At 41.7% G+C, this 21,857-nt stretch overlaps 1 protein-coding gene across 1 annotated transcript in view; it reads left to right on the top strand.

The window, feature by feature from the left end:
* Nucleotides 1–21,857, top strand: part of LOC121605365 (carboxyl-terminal PDZ ligand of neuronal nitric oxide synthase protein-like) — a 177,660-nt gene that overhangs the window by 67,706 nt on the left and 88,097 nt on the right. The gene's annotated exons all lie outside the window — the stretch shown is intronic.

The following is a 21,857-nucleotide window of genomic DNA, read 5'->3' as shown; positions in this document are numbered from 1 at the left end:
ACAGGATATAAATAATAGGTTTTGTCCAGAGAATTAAATTGGTCAATCTTAGAATTAGGACTCCAGAATAGTATTTAATAATATTAATAAAACTTAGGTTAAAGGACACTAATCACAAGTCTTGAATGCTGCCAAATGTCTTTTGTGCTGATGAATGCCTGTTTATATGGGTTAAACAGACAAAACACAACATTAGTTTAGATTTTGTTTTGCTTGAGTTTGTTGATTAGAGCTGAACAATACAGCTCTATCAACCAGGATTCTCCCATATTTTACCCTCCTCTCCCACTTTGCTCCCATATAAATATTTTCTGCAGCGTGGATGGGAGGCAAAACCTTCCGGGCCTAGTTGATGTCTATTCCCTCCGGTAACGCAGGTGGCAGCATGTAGAGCATTAGCTGTAAAACCTAGAGAAGTCTAGAGATGAGAAGTCATTCACTCGAGCGGCACCTGCCAATGTAAGGATATGGAGGAGAAGAAGATGGAAAAGAAGGAGAGTACCTGACAGTTTATATAAGTATCTCACCAAAAGTGAGGAGGCTGACTCATACCAAAAAGTTGCAGCTCCTGCGATTTAGGTATTGCACTTTGTTATATTGTGGTATTGATAATGTTTCGATTACTTGTGTGGCCCTAGTATTGATAGGCTTTTTTTTTACTTGGAACAGAGCCAGGCTAGCAGTTGCCCCTCTTCTTCCAGGCTAAACTATACTATCCACATCCACCTCTGTACGCTCTGTAATGCACAGGTCCACAACTTCACAGATCGGTACGAGCAGGCAGCAAGTGGATGTTACTGAGATGTGACATGTCAGTTCCACCTTCGGTCCAGTTCATTCAGTCCATTTGCACCAGGGGTATAATCCTTCGATGAGGACTCATACTGCTGTCTGTTTTCGGCAGTACAGGCATGCTACACACACACACACACACACACACACACACACACACAGAATCACACCGTGCTGAGAGGCAGCTTGTGTGAATTGGTTGGTCAGACGGAGTTTAATATGTCTGCTTGTCTGTCTGTTAGGTCAAACAGTCAAGGATGCATGACTCAACTAGTTCGAACACTCACATTCTATAGAGCCGCTGCACACACGGTTCATACTCTGTGCTGAATGAGTCATATTTGATCCTCTCCTTCTCCCTACCCTGCCCCATGCACACACACACACACACACACACCCACACACACACACACACACACACACACACACACTCACAGACTCACACTCACTCCCAGGCGGGCACAGCTCAGAAGTGCATCCAGGAACCCAGTTGGGGCTTCAGGCTTTGGAAATGATTCTGTCAGAAAGATGGATTTTGCCCGGCTGTTTGTGTAAGCATCTCTGAGCTTAGAAATTCTGAAAGATTTTGTTTGGTTGGAGATGCCTTAGCTTGTCCCGCTCATCTGAGCCTCGCGCGCAGAGTTTGTTATTACAGGCACAAAGTTTCCCCACAGGAGGAGGCTGGGTGGCACGAGGTGTGGGATGTACAGCAGAGTACGGTGGGTCAGCCTCACCGATCAGCCACTGTCATCTGAGCTGAGTCTGACAGAAGACCGAAGACATCTTGGTTTTTGTCTTCAGCTTCCAAGATAATGGCCCAAACAGTAGCCTTACTCAAGACCCTTTCATAGAAGTGCCTCAGCTCATCTGATGTCAGTGGAGGCTTGGGTATTTTAGCTTTTAGGTTCCCCGTATTGATTCTAGTTACTAGTAATTCCTGGTTACAATTATTGGCTTATTATATGTGCAAATGTAAACAATAAACCCCTTTGAATTTAGGTCTAGTTTGGTTGTGTCAGTCTTAGACTTTTAGACTTAGGTGTGTGAAGAAGTTTTCAGCAGTTTTTAGCTGCAGTTTTGTGGCATGCAGTGCATTGAGATATGTGTAATCAGTGAGGAGTCTGTATCAGTGGACATAATAAAAGTGCATGGTAATTAAAGGGTAGTTACAGATTTTCAAGTCTGTCTTCATGCACCACTCACATGCTGTAGGCACATTGAGAGATTGATTGTCAGTTGTCAGATTGGCAGTCACAGTGTTTCCTCGTTGAGTCGCGGCAGAGGGATGCATGTTGTAGTCATACAAATGTGAAGAGCTGACTCTGAGTTAGCACATGTTCGTGACTGCCCTCCATTTTTCCTCTTTTGTATCCACATACAAATGTAACCATCCATACGTACATTCTCCTTTGTTTAGGTTTCTTGATAGCGTGTCATCACTGCAGATGTGGCTGCCAGGACTTGCAGTGTCTGTCAGCTGCAACTCAGCAATGAAACGCTGTGCTAAAAAGACTTTGAGAATACCCATAATTCTTTCAGCAAACAGCACATATGGTATGTGGCTGTTGTATCATTCTGAGATCAAGCTGACCTTGAAAAAATCTGAACTCATGCCGACTCATAGAAAGTTTAAGCTTCCTCCTTATAAATTTTGGAACCGATTTCAACTCAGAACAGGGTGTCAGTACCCAAAAGCTCACTGCTGCTGAGAACAACTGTGGAAAACCCTCATCATACCAGATGAGAGTCGCAGTCTCTGGACCGTGTCCTATTATCAGTCATCGTACCCTCTGGTGGCCTTGACTGATTAAATTGAATTAATAATCGGCCACATTCTTATATGAATACATGTTATGTTTCAGCTGTGCGCTTCCCACAGGTCACGTCATAGCCAAACAGTAGGGACAATCTGTGATATCTATGTCCTTGGCCGCTTTCAAAGTTATGATGATGGAAATTAATTTGTTATCAATATGCAAGGATAGCAGTTCATATCTCTCAGCTCATGCATCGCATAGCAGGATTATATTTCAAAAGTGACCCCATGCAGCGTGCTGTCTAGTTACAAAGGAGAAGTGAAATTAATGTGTAAATGTAAATATGGGAAAGGTTTAGCACGTGTATCAGCTTCATATCGTTTAAGTGCAAATGAGTAAAGGCCGCTGGAAATCTCAATGTGAGAAAACATGGTTTTGTTGATGCTTCTGAATTAATGCGCTCCGTGAGCCTAAGTGATACATGTGTACAATTTGCTTTTGAAACGCAGGGAGCAAAATGCACATCAAAGACCCTCAGCTGTTTTAAACGCTCCTGTGAGTGGTTTTTCGATTCACAGCGGCTCGACGCTGCATGTCTAAAGCATCGGGAGGATTTAGCTGAGCGCTTTGCATTTCTTCTGTGCATTCCTTTTCTTCAGCTGCTTTCTAGCCGGAGTTGCTGGCTCGCTGCCAGCGAGGCTGTCCACCTCCTCATGTGCAGCATCAGCGGCGGCACGGCAGAGATAGCACTCAATTGCATTTATACATTTACTTGTAAACACGACCGTAAATCTGATGTAGCCCATTTACAAAGAGACAAGATATCTTCACTCTTTTCCTGACGTTTAAATGGAAGTTTAAACTTAGACTAGTTGACTAGTCTAAAAGTAAGGATACACAATTTAATTTAAGCGCAATTCTTCAATAATTGTATTTTAAATACCATTAAAACGACTGACACTGCTTTGTACATAATGAAAATTACACATTATCCTGTAACTATTTTAATTACAGGATAATGTGTACATTAATAACAAACGAAAATGGAAGCCACGTATAGTGATCACGTCTGGCTTCTCAGAAACACGTGCACGCAGACAGACACAGCTACACTCATACATCTTCATTCACACAGTCACAAGTGCGCACACACACTTGAATGATTCACATACTATCCTCTAAAACAGTCCACATGGACATGGAGAAGCAAACTAGAAGACAGCTTTTCAACATCATGCACAGTCCCATGCTGCTCTACAGCTGTAAAAACATTTATACTGTCACCACTATACCTGCTCAAACAATGTCAAATCGCTGTCAGCTGAGGCTGCTGTAGATGTAGCTGTCTCCACCTCCCATCTGAACACCACTGCTGTCATCGCTGCTCCCGACAACAATGATCAGACAAATCAGAAAGAACTTTTCAAGAGCTAAGTTACAAAGTACATAAGACAACAAATTCAATATGAAAAGATATTAAACAGAGCCAAATGAGTAATGTAACATACTACACATGTTATTTTTCAGCCAATTAATCCGGCACCACAGCTTCCCTTGAACTGAATATTGTGTTAATGGCTGTAATAAGGAAATCGCAGAGTTTTGTGAGTTGTTGAGTTAGGGGGAACTTTCTAAGCTTTGTGAAAAAGCAGCAATGTCAAATTCTTAACCGTGTCTGCTCTCCACCTGAGTGACAAACGCTCCAAGATGAAAAGGGCAGGTGATGACAAGTTCTCTTTTGCACTGGTGGGTTTCACTATTGTTTACTGGATACCACCTGAATTGAAGGGCTTTGTCATTATGTTGGTCTGTTGTCTGCTTTGTGCCTACACTGAGCTCCAGCGCTGATAAGTGTTGAGTGACTCACTCATATTATGTCACTGCTAAAGAGTGGAGCTGTTGTAGATTATGGTGTTGCCATAGGTTATGTGATAATTCTCTCTTTTTGCAAAGTGTGATGAAAAATGATACCTCAGACAGTCTCAGCCTGAGCTATAGCCTGTGCTTTGTCAACACATTGATAGTCCTCTAATAGATCCCAAACTTTTTAGCTTGTGAAAGTGACTATAAAATGTCGCTTGTGACCCCAGGTCACAGATTGTGGCCTTAGAGTGGACGTGAGTTGAGAGCATTTCAGCCAAAGTGCACATTTGCCTTGTCAGATTGTTTTAATCTGAAAGGTGTTTTTGAGAACTGAAGATGTGAATATACATATACAAGATACTACAGTATTGACAGTATTGATGTGAACCTTGAGATTTATTTGGGGTCTGGACTACCAGGTTGAAAACCACCGCTCTAAGTAATCTTGCAGTCTTTCCAGGGCTGTTTTCCACAAACGAGAATGTCAAATTCTCCAAACATTTCACCATCTAAAGGTGCTTTCAGACAGTAAGCGGTTGCTGCCACCGCCTCCATTGCTAGCAATGTAAACGCAGTGTCAGACGAGGGGAAGGAGGGATGGCTGCTGCTCTTGTGAACTCTCAAGGCTCTTTCCCGCTGCCGTCAGAGTTTATAACAGTTCCACTTTTTCAACTTGTCAGAACACAGATGTCACCAGGCGGCGGCCACGGTGCCAAGTGTTAGCTGTCTCAAAGCACCTTTAATGTTGCATGGCACAGAAGGATGCAACTCTGCTGAATGTTTGAGCTGTCGCACTCTGTTGCTGTCAGTGATGCTCACGGCTGCTCTTTAGCTTGAATTGGAGCATCACGTGTGCTCTTGATTAGGGCTTTGTTTGAATGCACGCATAATTTTTGTCATTCGCAGCCACATGCAGCCTGTGAGTAGACATGACCCCGTCAGTGGTGCACAATTACAGCAATCTTCTCCAGCTTACTGCTAAATCAAACCTCCTCATAAACAACAGTCATTCTGAATATGAGTGGTAATGTTCAAAGAACATTTGTTTGTCCATCTTGTATAGAACTACTTGAAGCTGTCCCTCAAAATGATTCACACATGAATGTCGGCTGAACACTGGCTTGTCAAACAATGTAAAGCAGTTTTCAGCATCCTTGGGAGATCTTTTTATAACCTCTGCTGAAAAGACTGGTGAGGACCTTTGAAGAGAGAGATGGAAAAAGTGAACCACCATCCGCTGATCTCTTCTGTACATTTTCCATTAGAGTGATCATATCTCTAACAATTAAAGACCAAATCTGCTGTAGAGAAGGTCTATTCTGCCACAATTTACACCATCGATGAGATTCAATTATACACCAGAGGAAATGTCTCCTTGGCTACACACACCATCTGTTTCTTATTACTCTGACATACGTCTAGAGAAACACTGGATGGTCACGAGTCATCAGATACTCCACTCTGTGAATTGGATGTTTAAATCAAGCCTCGACATCTATTTGTTTTTCCTTCATTACACATAATGAATATCGCACAGTAAGTAGTCGTTAGTGCAGTCAGGTAAAACATACTGTAAAACCTGCTTTATTAAGAAAAAAAAAAACAACTGTCAAATGATCTTTGCAGTGATGTGAAATGTTTTGTCATTTGGATATAAACTGAACTAGTGAGTGAAGCTGTGGAGCTGCTTTATAGAGCCTGAGTCAGTATGAGTGACTGGAGACACCAACCTGGAATCAGCCACAGACAGGGGGGATTGTTCCTCTAAACGGATACATGTCTGATTAATTGAGCCACATTGCCACCCAATTACAATGTCCTTCAATGGACATTTTCTAAAGTGTAATGTCCTTACCGAACACGACCTTGCTATATTGTCAAGGGAAGAAAGCCAAGTTGCACCATGACAGAGCTCAGCCTACTTCTCTGTCGGCCAGCAAAAATAACCCTGTCTCCGTTTTATCTCTAACATTTTTTGCACATTGATTTTTCCCAAACGTGCCTAAATAGTTGTGCTTTAGTTACGACGTTACGACTGGCTTGCATTGCGTATATTGCGAACATTTTGTGACTTTGCAGATGTAAAGTTTACCCTGCTGTGTTGGTAAAATGTCAGGGCGACATTAAGTGTCTTTAAAATTACATTTTCTGTTGCAGATTAGTGGCAGATAAACAATTTTTAAGATACAGGTCTGACCAAAAATGCCACTTTTGGATCACTTGTCTCATTGTGTCCTGTCTTCAAAACTCATTTGCATTTTAGAGGAACAAGGGAGGTAAACATTGCAGCTCAGATGGAGTGTAAATGAAGGTTTTTATAGTCATAGATACAAACAGCAGATCCTCCTATTGTTGTATCCCACACCTACCTTTTGAGTCTCCCATTTAGCCTGTGAAATCCATGTTTTTGTATCTTTTGAAGCATCTCATAGCCACACTGTCAAAACAAAATAAAAATGATTTGTTGTATTGCTAGTTTAGTAATAAGCTAGCAAGGCTCTGCAACTGAGAATTAATTTATAACTAGCAACTGTTGGCAGCGTTGGTCTTTATAAATTGAAGTCAATAATGAGTGATGAGTGTGTGGCTTTCCCATACGTCTGCATGCGAGCCAGTTAATGCAATGCCCACTTGTCCGTGACAATAATAAACACAGTCTGCAAACAAAATGTTGGCTGCTGCAGGAGGTATTACTGTAAACACAAAAACAACAGAGAACACTCATTTCCAGGTGTACACCTCTCTGCTCTGTGTCTTAACACACAGACGGTGTGTGTGCGCGTGTGTGTGTGCATTTTAGCCTCAGGACAAACCGAGCAGACCAGCTCACTCAGGAGTGTGTCTGAATCCCCTGGATCAAGCAAATATACCCACCCACACACATCAAACCGGCAGCCTGAACACCTTTTTTTAGCTGCGCTCACAAAGTTATCGGCAAACACAAACATACACATGCACGCGAGGCAGTCGTCCAGTTTGGGGGAAAAAAAAAAACATACACACTCATACACACTTAGACCCACACCCACTACTTGAGGCCGCATACTTCAGAGCTGGACCTGCAGGGCTGGGAGCAATGACCTTGGAGAGGTAAAACAGCATCACAGCCATGTCCAGAGTGCTAAATAACTTAATATCAGATCATTGCGCATTTTTCTGCCCGCTCTCCAGCTGTTGACTTGTTGACTCAAAGTTTTATTGGCGTAGAATAGCTCCACACAAACAGACCTTAAAATATAGTCGCTTCATCCACAAGGAATGATGTGCTGCGCAGCTGTGGCGTCTATGGTTTTTGCTTTGAAAGTAGGAGAAGGGGGTGTTGAGAGTACCTCAGGTGATGAGTCTGGGCAGTTTGGCTTTTATGCCAGGAAAAGGTCCACATGTGGAAACCAAATGTGCACATCTACCTCTGTTTGATCTCTGCTTTGTAAAATCAGTCCAGATCCTAGCTCACACAGGTTTGCCAAATGTAAAGGCTGTAAGGCTTTGTTGTTTCTTATGGTTATTAATAGTTTGATCAGTCATTTCAGACATACTGTATCTGTCTCGCTAGCTATCATAAGAGGACCGATATTTTTACCCTTTAATCTGGGTTGACACATTAACATCAACATATTAACCAGCCTTGGTGAGTGAATCTGATTACCTTTTCTTCCATCCTCAGCAACTCAGTTAGTCACATGTACAGATGGCACGTGCGAGCCGTAATCATTGTGGCAGATGATGAAGGAAGCTTCTTAGAGGTCGAGATACGTACATCCGATGTACGTACATTTGATAATGCATTTCTGCAATCTGATCAAACTGACAGATCTGAGCTGCTGGATGTTTGAGATTTGAGGTACACAATTATTATTAAACCTCATTTTAGGCAAGAAACGTCCACTGATTTTCCCAAACTTGGTGAGATTGGACTGAGTAAGTTTTAGGTCTCTTTAATGTTTTACTTACCCCCCAGTATAGTCGTATGCCATTTTTCATCACATCACAGCAGGTCCCTGCATACAGACCAGTGATTAAAACTTCAGCTCGTAATGCCAGTTTTGAAGTATTTCTAACAATAACAATTACATTTACAATCAAATGTAGCACAGACACGACCACCATGTGGGCTGTGGATATCAGAGACAGTCATGATTTCATATATATTATGATAATTCATTATACAATTCATGTCATGATACAATTATCTATAAATAATGAATGACAACAATTATTTTATTTTTAAAAAGTGAGACTGAATGTATTAGATATATGTGACAACTTTCTCGTGACTGATTTCAAATCATCATACTGGAGCTTTTATTTGAGTGACATACTGTATTTCTTTAATATCAGATGGTTGTAATTTGAGCCACACTGACAGTTCTGCTGATATTTTCTTATTGCCGATATATCAGTGTTCACAGATATGTTGATGACTGTAAGGTGTTGGAGGAGTCTCTGTTATGAGTAATTAGTTATTCCTGATACTGTTCTTTATCTTTCAGTTGCACATTGTCCTTCACAGCAGACATATGCATAGTTTGAGTACTACACTACCAAAGAGCTACAACAGGAGGTGGCTTCAGGGTGGAGTAGAGGAAAGTTTGAGTTCAGTCATTCATTTAATGTGTAATAGACACATGAAATGAAATTCTGCAGTATGTGCTGAGAAAAGAGAACTGGGTTGGTATCGTGTTATTTTGTGTTTTTACAAAATGAAAGAAACTGTGCAGCAACAGTGATATGTGGAATATTTTCTGTCCATTGATTTTTATATGAACAAGTAGATCGATCGGCCTTCATGCCTTGAATGGAGCCTGCAGTTTAACAGGAGCGTGTACCTGAGGGCAGACAGCACTGCATAATGAAAGCGAGGCTTAGAGGGAACCAATCCAAAAGCTGTTGGTGTCATTATTCTATAGCTGAGGAAACGTTAAAGGAAAAAACACTTGCCATTTTAATGCATCCTTACCAAACACGTTTATGCAATGCACTCATGTAAGAAAAACAAGGCTGCCTGGTAAAATCTGCTCTGGTTCAGGATATAACTGTGATATTCTGTGTGTGAGATGATGTTCCAGCAGTAGAAAAATGTGTGTGGAGTTTGTCAGTCTGTCACTAACACACGGCATGACTGCACCGAGCACTTTCACATGACTTGAGAACCATATTTGCAGTATTCTTTGTGGGTGTGTAGGAGTGTAGGAGTGGGAGTGTGAGTATTGGACATACTGTATGCATATGAACTTACAGTATCTGACTCGGATTATAGCTTCTTCGGTCTTCAGCTGTGGTAATTGCTGTCATCCTCTGAGAAGCAGCCCGCCCTCGTTGACTCCCTCCCAACACTCTGTATTAGAAGTGTTTGGCTCTGCCCCTTCGGTCTCACTTCAAACCCCTCCAGTAAGAAGTTCACACCCACCCAATTAAAGTCAATCTTATGTTTGTGTGTTCTAGAAACACCCAGATTATGTGATATGGAAAACAAGCCTACACACACACTCTCCACTCATTTGGCTTTGATGTTTCAGTAGACTTGTGCCACGCTGATTACACACTGCGTACTCATTGTGCACACATACGGCCAACACATACACACAAATGAAAGCCCACAAAGTCGCTCACAACCTCATTCAGTCCTATACAATCTCTGTCTCAGCAGCATCCTATTCCTCTGTGCTTTGAGCTAATGGACTGTCCACTCAAATTTGATAGTGTGCTCACTGCCCCAAAGGGAATGAACTCACAGATGAAAAAAGAAATGGAAAGAACCATTTCTCTCAGATAGAAACTCTCCCGAAAACATAGCTGGTAACATTTAATGGGTCAGTTCACTCAAATGACAAAAGAAGTGGTCACGCACTTTTGCTTATATGTGCCCAGGATTGGAGATATTTGCCCGTGAGGCTTCTGCCATAACTCCACTATAGTGGAAGCGAAGGGAAATTCATTCATGCCCCTCAAAACTCAACAGCATTTTTCGCTTAGTCTCGATAATCTACGGTCACTGTAAACTCATTTCATGTCATTTCTACTGTCGAATGTAGATCTAGTGAAAACACAAAGAGGAACCAATTACATTCACTTCCAAATCTCGGACCCAGATATCTCAGAACCTCAGCACATAAAACCAAAACTCTGAATGACGAGGTGAGACAATTTGCCTTTGGTCATTTGGATGAATGGCCCTTTAATTTGTATGTTACAACACTGAAGAGAATCTGGAGTCAGACAGTTCCGATGAGACGGAGATGTTGCGGTGCTTTAGATTGAGATTGCACACATCAGGAAGTCCTGACAAGAACTGGGTTTGCAGCTATGGTTTATTTTCATTGTTGATTTATGTGCCAGTTATTTTCAGAATTGTTTGTGAACATCAGCAGTACAAGCAGCAGTGAGTTAAAAAGTCAGCAAACTGACTCTGATTGAGTGAATGTCAGTTCCACAGTAATTCCACTGTAACCTTCTGGTCCCAGTTCTATACATGCTGGTCTCTAATGAGCAGTAAATTCAGTTTGTAGTAGAGGTTAGCAAATTTATTTAAATCATAAAGCAGCTAGACAATGCTAACTGGTTAATTAACCGTCCACCTATGATGCACGTACATAATAGGTTTGTGTCGTACGTCTATCAGTCGGAAAATCATGGAAGAAGCTTGCTGAGGGAACGCTAGTTCACTTATGTTAATGCGTATTTTACGGCAGAAATCAATGAATCACAGGCGAAGCTGCTTTGACATACTTAATTTCAGCCCCTGTCGAGACTAGCGTTTATACTGAATTATAAACATCTTTCACTTATCAGCTGTGTGATTTGGAGCATATTAATTCCATATTTAAGCTGTAAAAAGTCAGTGATAATTTGTTTCAGGTATTTTAACTGCCAACTGTCAAAATGGATGTTTTGTTTTTGTTTTGTTTTTTTACTTTTACGGACTTAATTGCTTTAAGTAAAAGCAACTCCTTAGTTTGTTTAAACATTATTGTCGCTTCAACCTGCAAGGCTGGTTAACTGCAGCTTTTTTGAGTTAGTTGTTGACAAAGATTTTTTGTTTACTACCACTTGCAAGTTTGTATTAAATAATACAAACTTGCAATTAGTTAATTTTTTGTTGTGGTCACAGTGATATTATGTGTTCAAAATATATATCAGCTGTTACAGATACATGTTTTATGTGTCATTATTTTAATATATTTGTTTAAAAACGTGTGCTGTTAGAGTATAACAGGGTAACTTTCACACGTGTGAAGGTTTATTAAGCAAGTTAGGTTAAACAGAAGCCCAAAATAGGTGTTTGTAAACAAAGAAGATAATTGTGACTAATTGTGACTAATCGAAAAAATAATCAATAGATTAGTCGACAACAAAATAATCATCAGTTGCAGCCCTAGCATGATGGGATTGTCAGCAGAATGTTTTTTTGTTCCATTGGAGGAACTGCATTGGGCCCCTCAATGTAACTGTTAGTAAAACCAAACAGCCTTTGGTGAAGAACATGTCTCTAGTGTGCTCCATGGATAACCAGGAGTCACCAATTTATTATGAACGTAACAGAACCCCCACCTTTCAAATGTGCTTTTGCTGCTCATTATTTGGCTTTTGGTTCCAGCTGAAACCAGGATTTCATCAGTTTGTGATTTTTTTGTAATCTGAATCCTCTGGGTGGGTTCATGAAACCGGGTGTGCCGTAGGCTCTCGATTTTCACTGTGATGTCCAGGAAAATATATTTTTGCACAGCAAGTTGAGTCTCTTCCCACACCCAGATCAGAGGGACCCTGTGGTGCTCTGCATTATTACAGTGCTGGACAGCGTCCAAATACTGAGAAAATCAACATGAGCCAGGCGTTCTCAACAGCATAGCTCGGCCAGCCTCCTTCTCCTCCCAGTGTGAGCCATGAAAAAGTTAAAAAGGAAGCACCCCTCAATTAAAACATTTGTACAGCATCAGGTTATTCCTCTGAAGCTGGTTGGGGGTCCTCCGACTCCTGATTTAACTGACATTTTTCATTTTGTTACATGAAGTGAAACACCTGACAATGCCAACATTCATCATTTCTGTCCCGAGGAAACAGATGTCACTGAAAGCCTGTTGCTTTAATTTCCGTAATAATGGAGGTCGTTGGATTTCTGACTTCTGCTTCTTATTCAAGGACGAGACACCTTCTCCACGCTGCATACAGATTTAGAGTCCTGTGTGTTTTACTCTGCTGTGTTTTAAAATTCCGGATCGTTCATTAATTAATTCAGTTGAATTTTATTTCTTTTATCATTAAACATGCCTTTTAAAGTTTTATAATAGTCTGTCTGAAGCCTCTAGATGGCCTGAAAACAACAAATCTGAATCTAGCCTCCCTAACAAGTATAACCCTGAAATGGAACGGTAACAGCGGATTGGTTGTTTGGAAAGAGGAAAGTGGCAGCCAAATGTCAGCACATTAGTTCTATGGGCCTGTAATTGTGTCTAAAATGACCTTTAACTGTTAACTGTGGCTGTGCAGCTCAGAGAAAACAGCACGAACCGGAGAAAACAGCTGTACAGCTGCTGTGATTATTGGATTTAATGTCCTCTCTAATCCAAACAAAACAAACATATCTGGAAAAGTGTTGCAGGTCTTTCCATCACCTCACCTATATAACACTTAAGCGGCATTTTAATGCTTTCCTTTGTTTTTCCTTGTTTGTAGCTTTCCTCATGCAAAGAAGCAATCCAATATATTGATCACCTCAGTCCTCAGATGGATTAAAAGGACTCAGAGTGTGTAGTGCTGTGTTATTACCACTGCTAACACTTAAACAGATTGCATTTCTGGAGAATGTAGGTGCTTCAGTTTGTGTGTCTGCATTTATTTATTTCTTCCACACTGATCCAGCTCGCTGCAGCTGCTGCTGTAAACCCCTCTCAATTGAATGTAAATGAAGATGAAGACGGTTCAGTCCTTGTTTTCCTTCCCTCTGCCCACTCATGGCTTTCCACTGCCTCTGGGCATTGTGTGGGTGTGTGTGTGTGTGTGGGTGTGCACTTAGGTATGTGAGCATGACCTTGGTTTGTGTGTGTATGTGAAGACAGGCCACATTCTCCTGTGTAGATCTGGGTGTGGTGGCTGGCTATAACATACGCACACACACACACACACACACACACACACACACACACACACACACACAGAGGGAGAGGCACTGCTCAGTATACAGAACAGGAAAAGGTGATTTGTCTTTGGGAGTAAGGGCTTGTTGTGGCGCTAAGTCAATTCTCCTTTTTTCTGTTTGTCATCTTTAAGCAATTATTCTCCATCTCATAGACGTAGCTGTATTTCATTTCTACTTGAGGCTCAGTGTTTTCACTTCTTCCCAAATTTTCGCTGAAAAATACCTTGAATTTATGAAAAGATGTTTCAACAGTTTTATGTTCCTGGTCATGACGAGATGTTTCATCGCCTGATGAAAGACTTATTTGTGCTTCATAATTGATATATTTTGTCCAATTATCCCTGCCCTAATTAGACTTTTGAATATTGTTTACAGCACTATGGTGATTCTTGTTGGACCAAGCAGTGTGTGACTGTGCACATCCACATCATACTGTGTGTGTGTGTGTGTGTGTGTGTGTGTGTGTGTGTGTGTGTGGGCATGCACTAAAGCATTTTAACATTTTTGTGATTTTCTATGAACGGTACTGCAGGAGTGTTTCCGAGGTGGCTTGTAGAGCTTGCTGTGTTGTGTGTGTGTGTGTGTGTGTGTGTGCTCGTGCTTTCACACACCTGCCCTGTATGCTTACATTAGACATGTGTACTGCCACAGCTTGACGTCCTAAAGACCCGGCTGTGGCTGTATAGGAAATACCTCCCACTCAGCTGCCTGATTAGTTTTCATAACAACATTAAGAGCTACACTCTCATTCATATTCATTCACAGATGGACTCTGTGGAATAGATGTTTAACTTGGTTTCAGATCTGACTCGACATGTTTAACACGCTACTCCCTGAAGCTCATTCATATTACTTGCTCCAGGGGAAAAAAGCTACTAAAATGGACTTCCTGTCGAGTCAACAGTGTATTCATTGCATCCACAAATTGCATTTAGACAGATATATTGTGTCAAAACTATTACAAGGCCTGTATGGGTAGTCTTTTTCTTGTATTAAAAGTAAAAGTTGCTCATAGATACTCCATAGCTTCACTGGCCGTATCCTAACCCGGTCTGTCTGAACCACCCACACAGCACAGGGTAGGTTTTGGGTCCAGTGTGCCTGAGGGAAGATGACTGTGGTCAGAGTGTGAAACATAATGGCAAGGCAGAAGTTCCACTTAACTGTCACCACATTCATAGAAAAAGTTTATGATAGCTACTCCCAATAGTGAAGCGAAACCGAGCTCACAAGATCCATCAGTAGCTGTTCTGGAGCTTTCAGTCCTATCACGCCTCCTTTAAATGTCTAATTATTTTTGCCGTTGGGCTTCCTGATTGGTAAAAACATCCCAGCAATGCATGTTGGAGTATGATTCTGATTTACAAAAGGCAGGGATGAGTGGAAGAGAGAGGGGCACGTTTGGGTAGAAGAAGCTAGAAAAGGAGATGGAGGAGTGGTTGGACTGAAGTCTCATTTGTTTGGTAGAAAAGTGAAGGAGGGAGGATGAGAGGGCAGAGTTAATGAGAAAACGACAGTCTTTCTCACTTTTGATGTGTCTGAGTTCTGAGTTTGTTTCTCGTGTAAATACCCGTCGTATGCCCTCTTTCACTGCTCTGTGTCGCCTTTGACCGACTCAGCCACGTTGTCATTGTACCAGGAAGATGGCAGATGACTCAGAGTTGCTTTTTGTCCGGGCTGATTATTAAAAAGAGCCCATAAATTCCACAGTCAAATACAGAACCTGAATCATGAAGCGTGCATGCTTCATATCAAAGACTGCCTGTTTTTGTCTGTCAGAATTCTGAGAATGTGAGGACATGCAGGTTTTTGCTGCTGCCGCTGATTAGAACTCGTGTGATCTCACTCGTACTTTATGTGGTGTAAATTAGAACAGATCTTCCATCTACCAACAGCCTCTCCACCTCTCCCTTCATCTGTAATTTCATATGTATGAGCTGTGCATGTCTGTCCTGTCTCTTTTCCTTAGCTTGGTTCTTTCTCTTTTAACTTTCTCATAGGTTTAGTTTTCGCTCTCCCTCTCATCCTTTTCCTCTTGCTGTTGTTCTCTGGAGCCCCAGACAAGAGACAAGCCATCTCACAATCGATCCACTCAGTGACCTTGCAGGATGCTGTTGATGATAATGTGTCATATCCTTATTTCAGTGTTCGTCTGAATGTGTGCGTGCATGAGCTCAAGAGATTTCCTCTCTCTTGATGTTCTGGAATGAAATCAAAAATGAGGCATCAACTCAACAACTATAAAAGGGAATATGTAGTTTTTGTAACACAGACAACAAATGGCTTAGGCCTCCACAGGGAGGACGGGAGTTAACGTGGAATAAACAAGGAACAATGAAAGCAAATATTGAGTGAGAAACATTACAGACAAAGGGAATGCCTTCCCCTTAAGAATTCTTACTTTCACAGCTGCATGTTGAACAAAATTTATTTTAAATTATGGACAATCTAAATGTGCCTGTCGAGCTGAATACCAGCTCCAATAATCTCAAAATGTGCTAAAAAGGATTGCCTGTGAAGCCTAATTCAGGTATCAGTGAACACTCTAATGGCAGCCACAAAGCCCCAGAGGGCATCATAGCTGGGGGGGCATAAAAGTGATGCACTGCAGAAATGTATCATCCTGGTAAAACTCATGCATTTTCTTCCTTTTTATAGCGCCTGGGTAGCTTGAGTTTTGGGGAGTTTGCTGTTGTCAACTTTGCTTTGATCCCGTGTGGGACGTTACTGTGAAGTCAGAGCTTTTGTTGTAGATGCTTGTTTTTCTTCATTGTCATTAGGGATGTCAGTCAGTATCAGCGGGTCGGGTATCAGCCAGACGTGACCGATCCTCATTTAATCCGGACAGGCTGCAGGTTGAGTTTTTAGTGCCGCGGCAATCCCAGGCCTCGTGTTACTTTTACATAAAAATGAATGCAATGAGTCCCACACTGTGAGGTGTACGTATTTCAGACATGGGGGAAAGAGCGCTGGCTTTGGATCGGGAACAATCTGTCCTGGCAGATAGAGCTAAGGTATCAGGAGACTAAAGGTGGGATTGGTGCATCCTAAAACACTCCTTACTTATCACACCAACATGTACATGTAACCAAAAACAAACTTTCCTGCAGGTCCACACCCCTGAGGCAGAATTAAAAAATCCGCTTTAATATTTTACCTGTCTGGATTTGCTTTGAGGTTTGGGTTTACATGAGAGAAAGTGGGACTTTCTTCAGCTTGTCTCAGCTCAGTTTATAGCAGAGCATGAGGTATTAATTTAGCTTCCGCATTCCTCTCAAAAGACCCCATAGTGTGTTTATATACATACACAAACTGGGGCGCTTTTTTAGTTGCAAATAATGCATCAAAGAGGAGAAACGAGAGAGAGCTGCCAACTTCTCACCTTGACTTTCACAGGCGTAGTAGGAAATTGCCTCTCTGCTCGATGATTAGGTCTTCTTTGTTGTGATGCTTTCAGAATTGCCAAGTCTGTGCTATAAAATTTCAGAGGGTTTCTTTCTGTGGGCACGCAGGGGTTGAGCTGACACAACAGCTTTTTTGAAAATGAACCTCTACCTTTACACCCTGCCTTTATAGTCCCTTTTAATCATCATAAAGCCTGATCAGTATGCTGCGTAAATAAGTCTGGTTTATATCGCCGCTGCCAAATCTCGCTGTTCTGGACATGATTTCAGGTCGGGGCTGTCGTAGAAACCTGTAATAAAACATGAAGGGAAAAGAACAGGGCTTTGTTTTTATGTCAACATGGTCAAACGGCTTTGTATAACCTCTTCAAATGTCCTTCTCTTTGAAGTGACGCTCCACTTTGAGTATACACCTGAATTCAGAGTAAAGCCATCTATCGTAGTTATAAGCCAAGACACACTGAACTGAGGAGCGTCAGCAAATCAAGATGTTTTCTAGCATAACTGTCAAAAGCAAAGGGACACTTCAAGCCTAATCATCATCCCCACACTGATGTCTGTCTGAGAGGCTGCTGGCCTTTTGCTGTCCAAATGTAAAAGCCATTCAAAATGTGGAAAACACTGAATCTAAACGACATTCAGGAGTGAGAGTCAGTGACGATTAGTGTTAAAAAAGATAGTAGAAGATACCAAAAGCAAACATAAAATCTTATGCAACTCATTGTACATGATCCCAGAGTTGTGCTGCTTTAAGTTCAAATGTTGCTCTCCATAATTCTGCTGGTTTTTAGATGCTTTACTTTCTTTTTGTCATATAAGCTTGGGACAAATTAGAGGACCAGCTGGAAGCTACAAAATCACACATAAAGCTTTTAGTCTCGGCTAACGCAGACAAGCACGTACCGAATAAATGAATGAATGCAGACGTCACGAGGCGGCCGCAGAAACCCTGCAGCAGCGCAAACTCTCATGTGCGCTTGTGCTGGAACAGAAACGGACATCCGTCACAGAGTGTTCGCCTCGCCAATTGTCTCTGGCAGTGCATGAGGAAAACAAACGGGGAAGAAGCTGGGTGAGACGGTGGGTGGAGAGATGAGGGCTGTTTACCCTGCAGATAAAGCAGAGTGAGGTGAACCGCAGGTGAACTGTGGCTCTGTGCTGAAACCTGATGAAGTGGATTACTCTCTCATTCACAGGGCGCTGCAGTTAGCTTGTCGTTTTTCTGGACTGTCTTATTTATAGCATAGCATAGTATTGCTCATGTGATGTCAGTTGGTCTCTAACCCAGTCATGAATTTCAAACATCCTTCAGCAGCACAATCTGAATGCTGTTTTATCTCCAAAGTGACGCAGACGGAAACAGACGAGGCCCGAGTTAGTCCGAACAGTTGTTATGCAGAAACTGAGAAGTAAGGGGCAACGTGATTCCATGCGTAGCTTGTTCACACCTGAATGAGATGGTGGCGTCTGATAATGCAGTCCTCTAACATGTTCTGCCACGTCAGCTTGCAGTACACACTGTGACATTCATGCACTTTCACACATATTCACAGTCAGCTACGCACATGTTAAGCCAGTGAGTTAAATTGTGAAGTTAAGATTTGCCTCCCAGTGTTGAAAAGTTGAGACAGACCTGGACCTCTGTTCACGTATTATAACACTTGGACCAATTAGCCTAATGGACGGAGAATGCTGTAATTACTGCTCTATATTTTAAAGGCTGTAAATTCTACATTGTGCCGCTGATTGACACTAAACCTGTCACTAAAATGTGGCCATTCTTACAAATAGCCTTAATTAGCATTATGAGGTCAGTCTAATTAACTATTAGAGTTTTAACACACCATAAATATAATTGGCACATCAAAATCTACCTTTCCTTTCAGCCTCTACTGTTAAGTCCAACGGAGGAGCCATAATCAAGTCTTAAACTCATGCAAAAACACAGCTGCCCGTCGTTTCACCACATTTACAGGGATTATGGAACTTATTAATGATTTATTTGTGGTGTATTTGTGTGCGCTTGATCTCTTGCTGATGTGAGGCAGAGAGGGGCTGCAAATGGCACGTTTCAGGACTCTTCAAGACATTTCTGCTTCAGTTTGGCATTCGCTGTAAAGGTTTGAAGCAAAGAACAAACTAAGATTAAAAACACGCATCCAGTGCTCTACCCCAGCAGTGAGCAGGATGTTTCCATGGATCCACACAGTGGTCGTCCGAGTCACTGTTGTCAGGGTGACATACTGTATGGTTCATGTTACTGAAGATGACACTGGAGCTTCTATAGATTTCCAATAACAGGATGCTAAATGCAGGGAGATGATAATAATACATATGTATTTGGCCTTTATTCCTGAACATGATGCTCTTGCAAAAAGAGGTACACACACACACACACACACACACACACACACACACACACACACACACACACACCCACAGCCCGATCTAGCACACAGGCCTCATTGTATTGATTCCCTGTAACTGTGCACTTGTCGATGCTGTGTGTGTGGAGCATTGCCTCTTAGCCTTTGATTTATAACAGCTGTGCTTCACAGGCAGCCATTTATCAAAGGAAAAATGACCAAGGCCTTCTAAAACAAGCCCACTTCATTACTCAAACATCACATCACAGCCACCCGCATGATAAACGCAGCCTGTTAACATGACGGGCTTAATAACGAGGCTCGCTGTGTGTGAGTGAGAGCGTGTGTGGTCACTGGGAGTCTTCTCACCCTGGCATTAAACAGCTTGTGAGAAGTGAACGAAAGCCTGGGCCAGTAGCTGGCTGTCACGCATGTTTGTTTGTGCACATGTAACCTGCGTGGCCTGCAAACAGAAGCTGGCAGTTTCTCTGGTTATATTTGTTGGATGGAGACGAGGCTGCAGCTGGTCAGATTTTTGGTCAAACTCTGAATGCGCCGCTGAACTTCACCTCTCTGGATGAGTCATGAATCCGCTGCTTTGCTCAGCCGTCTCGTCCTCTTTTTCAGCTCCATATTCATGCACAATCTCAGAATCTCTCTTTCCTCCCTCCCTCGCTCCAGCTAGCCGTTCACTCGTAATCCTCCGCACACTCGCTTTCTCTCTCCATCCTCTCATTTACTTTGAGTGTGCTTCTCTCTATTGGTCCTGTGGGCTTTCGGTCAAAGCCTTCTGCTGCCTCTGCCTCATGCACTAAACTCTGCAGTCTTTTCCATCTCTTCTACTCACAGTAAATGAAATGTACGCAGGTTTCATTTGCAGGATTGTTCTGATTGTTTCCTTTTAATAATTTCAACCACATTGTTTTCATTAAAGGGATCTTTAAATAAAAACAAGAAGTACCTTTACTTAAACTGTGGCCTCATGGTTTCCTCTTACAGTTATATATTTGGGATGAAACTTGAACGTAGTATCGAGATAAAATGAAAACTGAAAAATCAATTCTGTAAGAACTAGAGCTTGACTGATATGTGAGGTTTGAGTCATGACATTTTGGCAAAGATCCCTAGAATTTGGTCACTTAGGGGTAGCGACAGATGTGTGCATCACTGAACGTTAAACTTTGCTATCACAGCTGACATAAACAGTCAGTGTAAAGTGAGGGTAAATGTAACTGATTAAATTAGTACAGATAACAACTATAATTAAAAATACCCAACATTTTAAACTTTGATTTGATTTGCCAGGATTTTAGAAACAGTGATGTCATGAGTTCATGTCTCAGAAAATCCATTGACAAATGTGTAATTTCTGAATTATTCATATCTTGCTATTAACTTGTTTATTTACATTGTCAGTAAACTATATTTCCATGAATATCTGAAGCATTTATTTTAACTTTCCAATTTTTCTACGCACAGCCAGCTCTACATTTAATACTGAGCCTTATAAATACTGTAACCAGCCTATAAAGTGTCAGCATATAAAGCATGTGTTAGCTGTTCGCTGTAGAGTGAGGACCGTCTCCAGCAGGGTTGCAAAAATGCCCCAAAATACAGACATGACTCATTGTCTTTCATGGTAGCTGCGAGCAGTTATCAGGAGCTGCAGAACGAATACACTGTACAGAATTCATTTTTGCCTCTGATGTCTCCATTATGAGATAACACGAGTCAGTAATAGGACGGCACCGGGACCTTTACGGGTATCAGAAATCACACTCTGGTCTGTGGAGTGAAGTGCTGGTGGAGAAACTTTCCCTCAGTGGCTTTCTGCCTGTATGACTGTTAAATGATGAGTCAACAGAGAGACATGTTTTGATCCCGAGGCACTGATGTGAAATCATTCCCAGAGATGTTCATTTTTATTTAATTCTTATCTGAATTTTAGATTTGTCCTCCAAATGTCTCTGATTATCTAGATGATCCGAAATTAAAATTGATTAATATTGATCACCAGTGCTACAGAGTGTGAAAAAAGCTTTTATTTGGCAGAAAAGTTTTGCCTCATGTTTGACTCCTTTATCATTAACCATCCATCTTGTCTTTTTTGACTACTGTGATGCTGCCGCGCAGTATCTGTGTTGGGATCAGCCTACCCTCCGTGTCACTGCTGACTGCTTACTTTGTGCCGGCAGATGAAGCATCATCTCAGCTTTAACTGGCTTTGAGGGATTCAAAACTGAAAAATCTCCACTCTCCTCTGAACACGTTTCTTTTGTTCAGCTGTATTATTTCCGATGCTTCAGACCCGCCACTACGTCACATTCCTCCTGTGTCACTTCACCCAGTGACGCAGGGCGGAGAAGTGATGTTCACTCATGTGAGGAAGTTGTGGATTGTTGTAACTTTAAACAGGAAAAGCGACCGCCTTGACAAACACGATAAGAAGTTTTTCTGTTGTCAGTATTTGTAGTCTGATTTCTTTAGCCGCTAACCGTCTTTGACAGCTCTCATGTTGAGCTTGCCTCTCTTACTCCGAGAT

Source organism: Chelmon rostratus, chromosome 4, assembly GCF_017976325.1.
Source record: "Chelmon rostratus isolate fCheRos1 chromosome 4, fCheRos1.pri, whole genome shotgun sequence".
Lineage (NCBI taxonomy): Eukaryota > Metazoa > Chordata > Actinopteri > Chaetodontiformes > Chaetodontidae > Chelmon > Chelmon rostratus.
The sequence above is the reverse complement of the archived record's forward strand: the minus strand, read 5'-3'. Positions and strand labels throughout refer to the sequence as shown.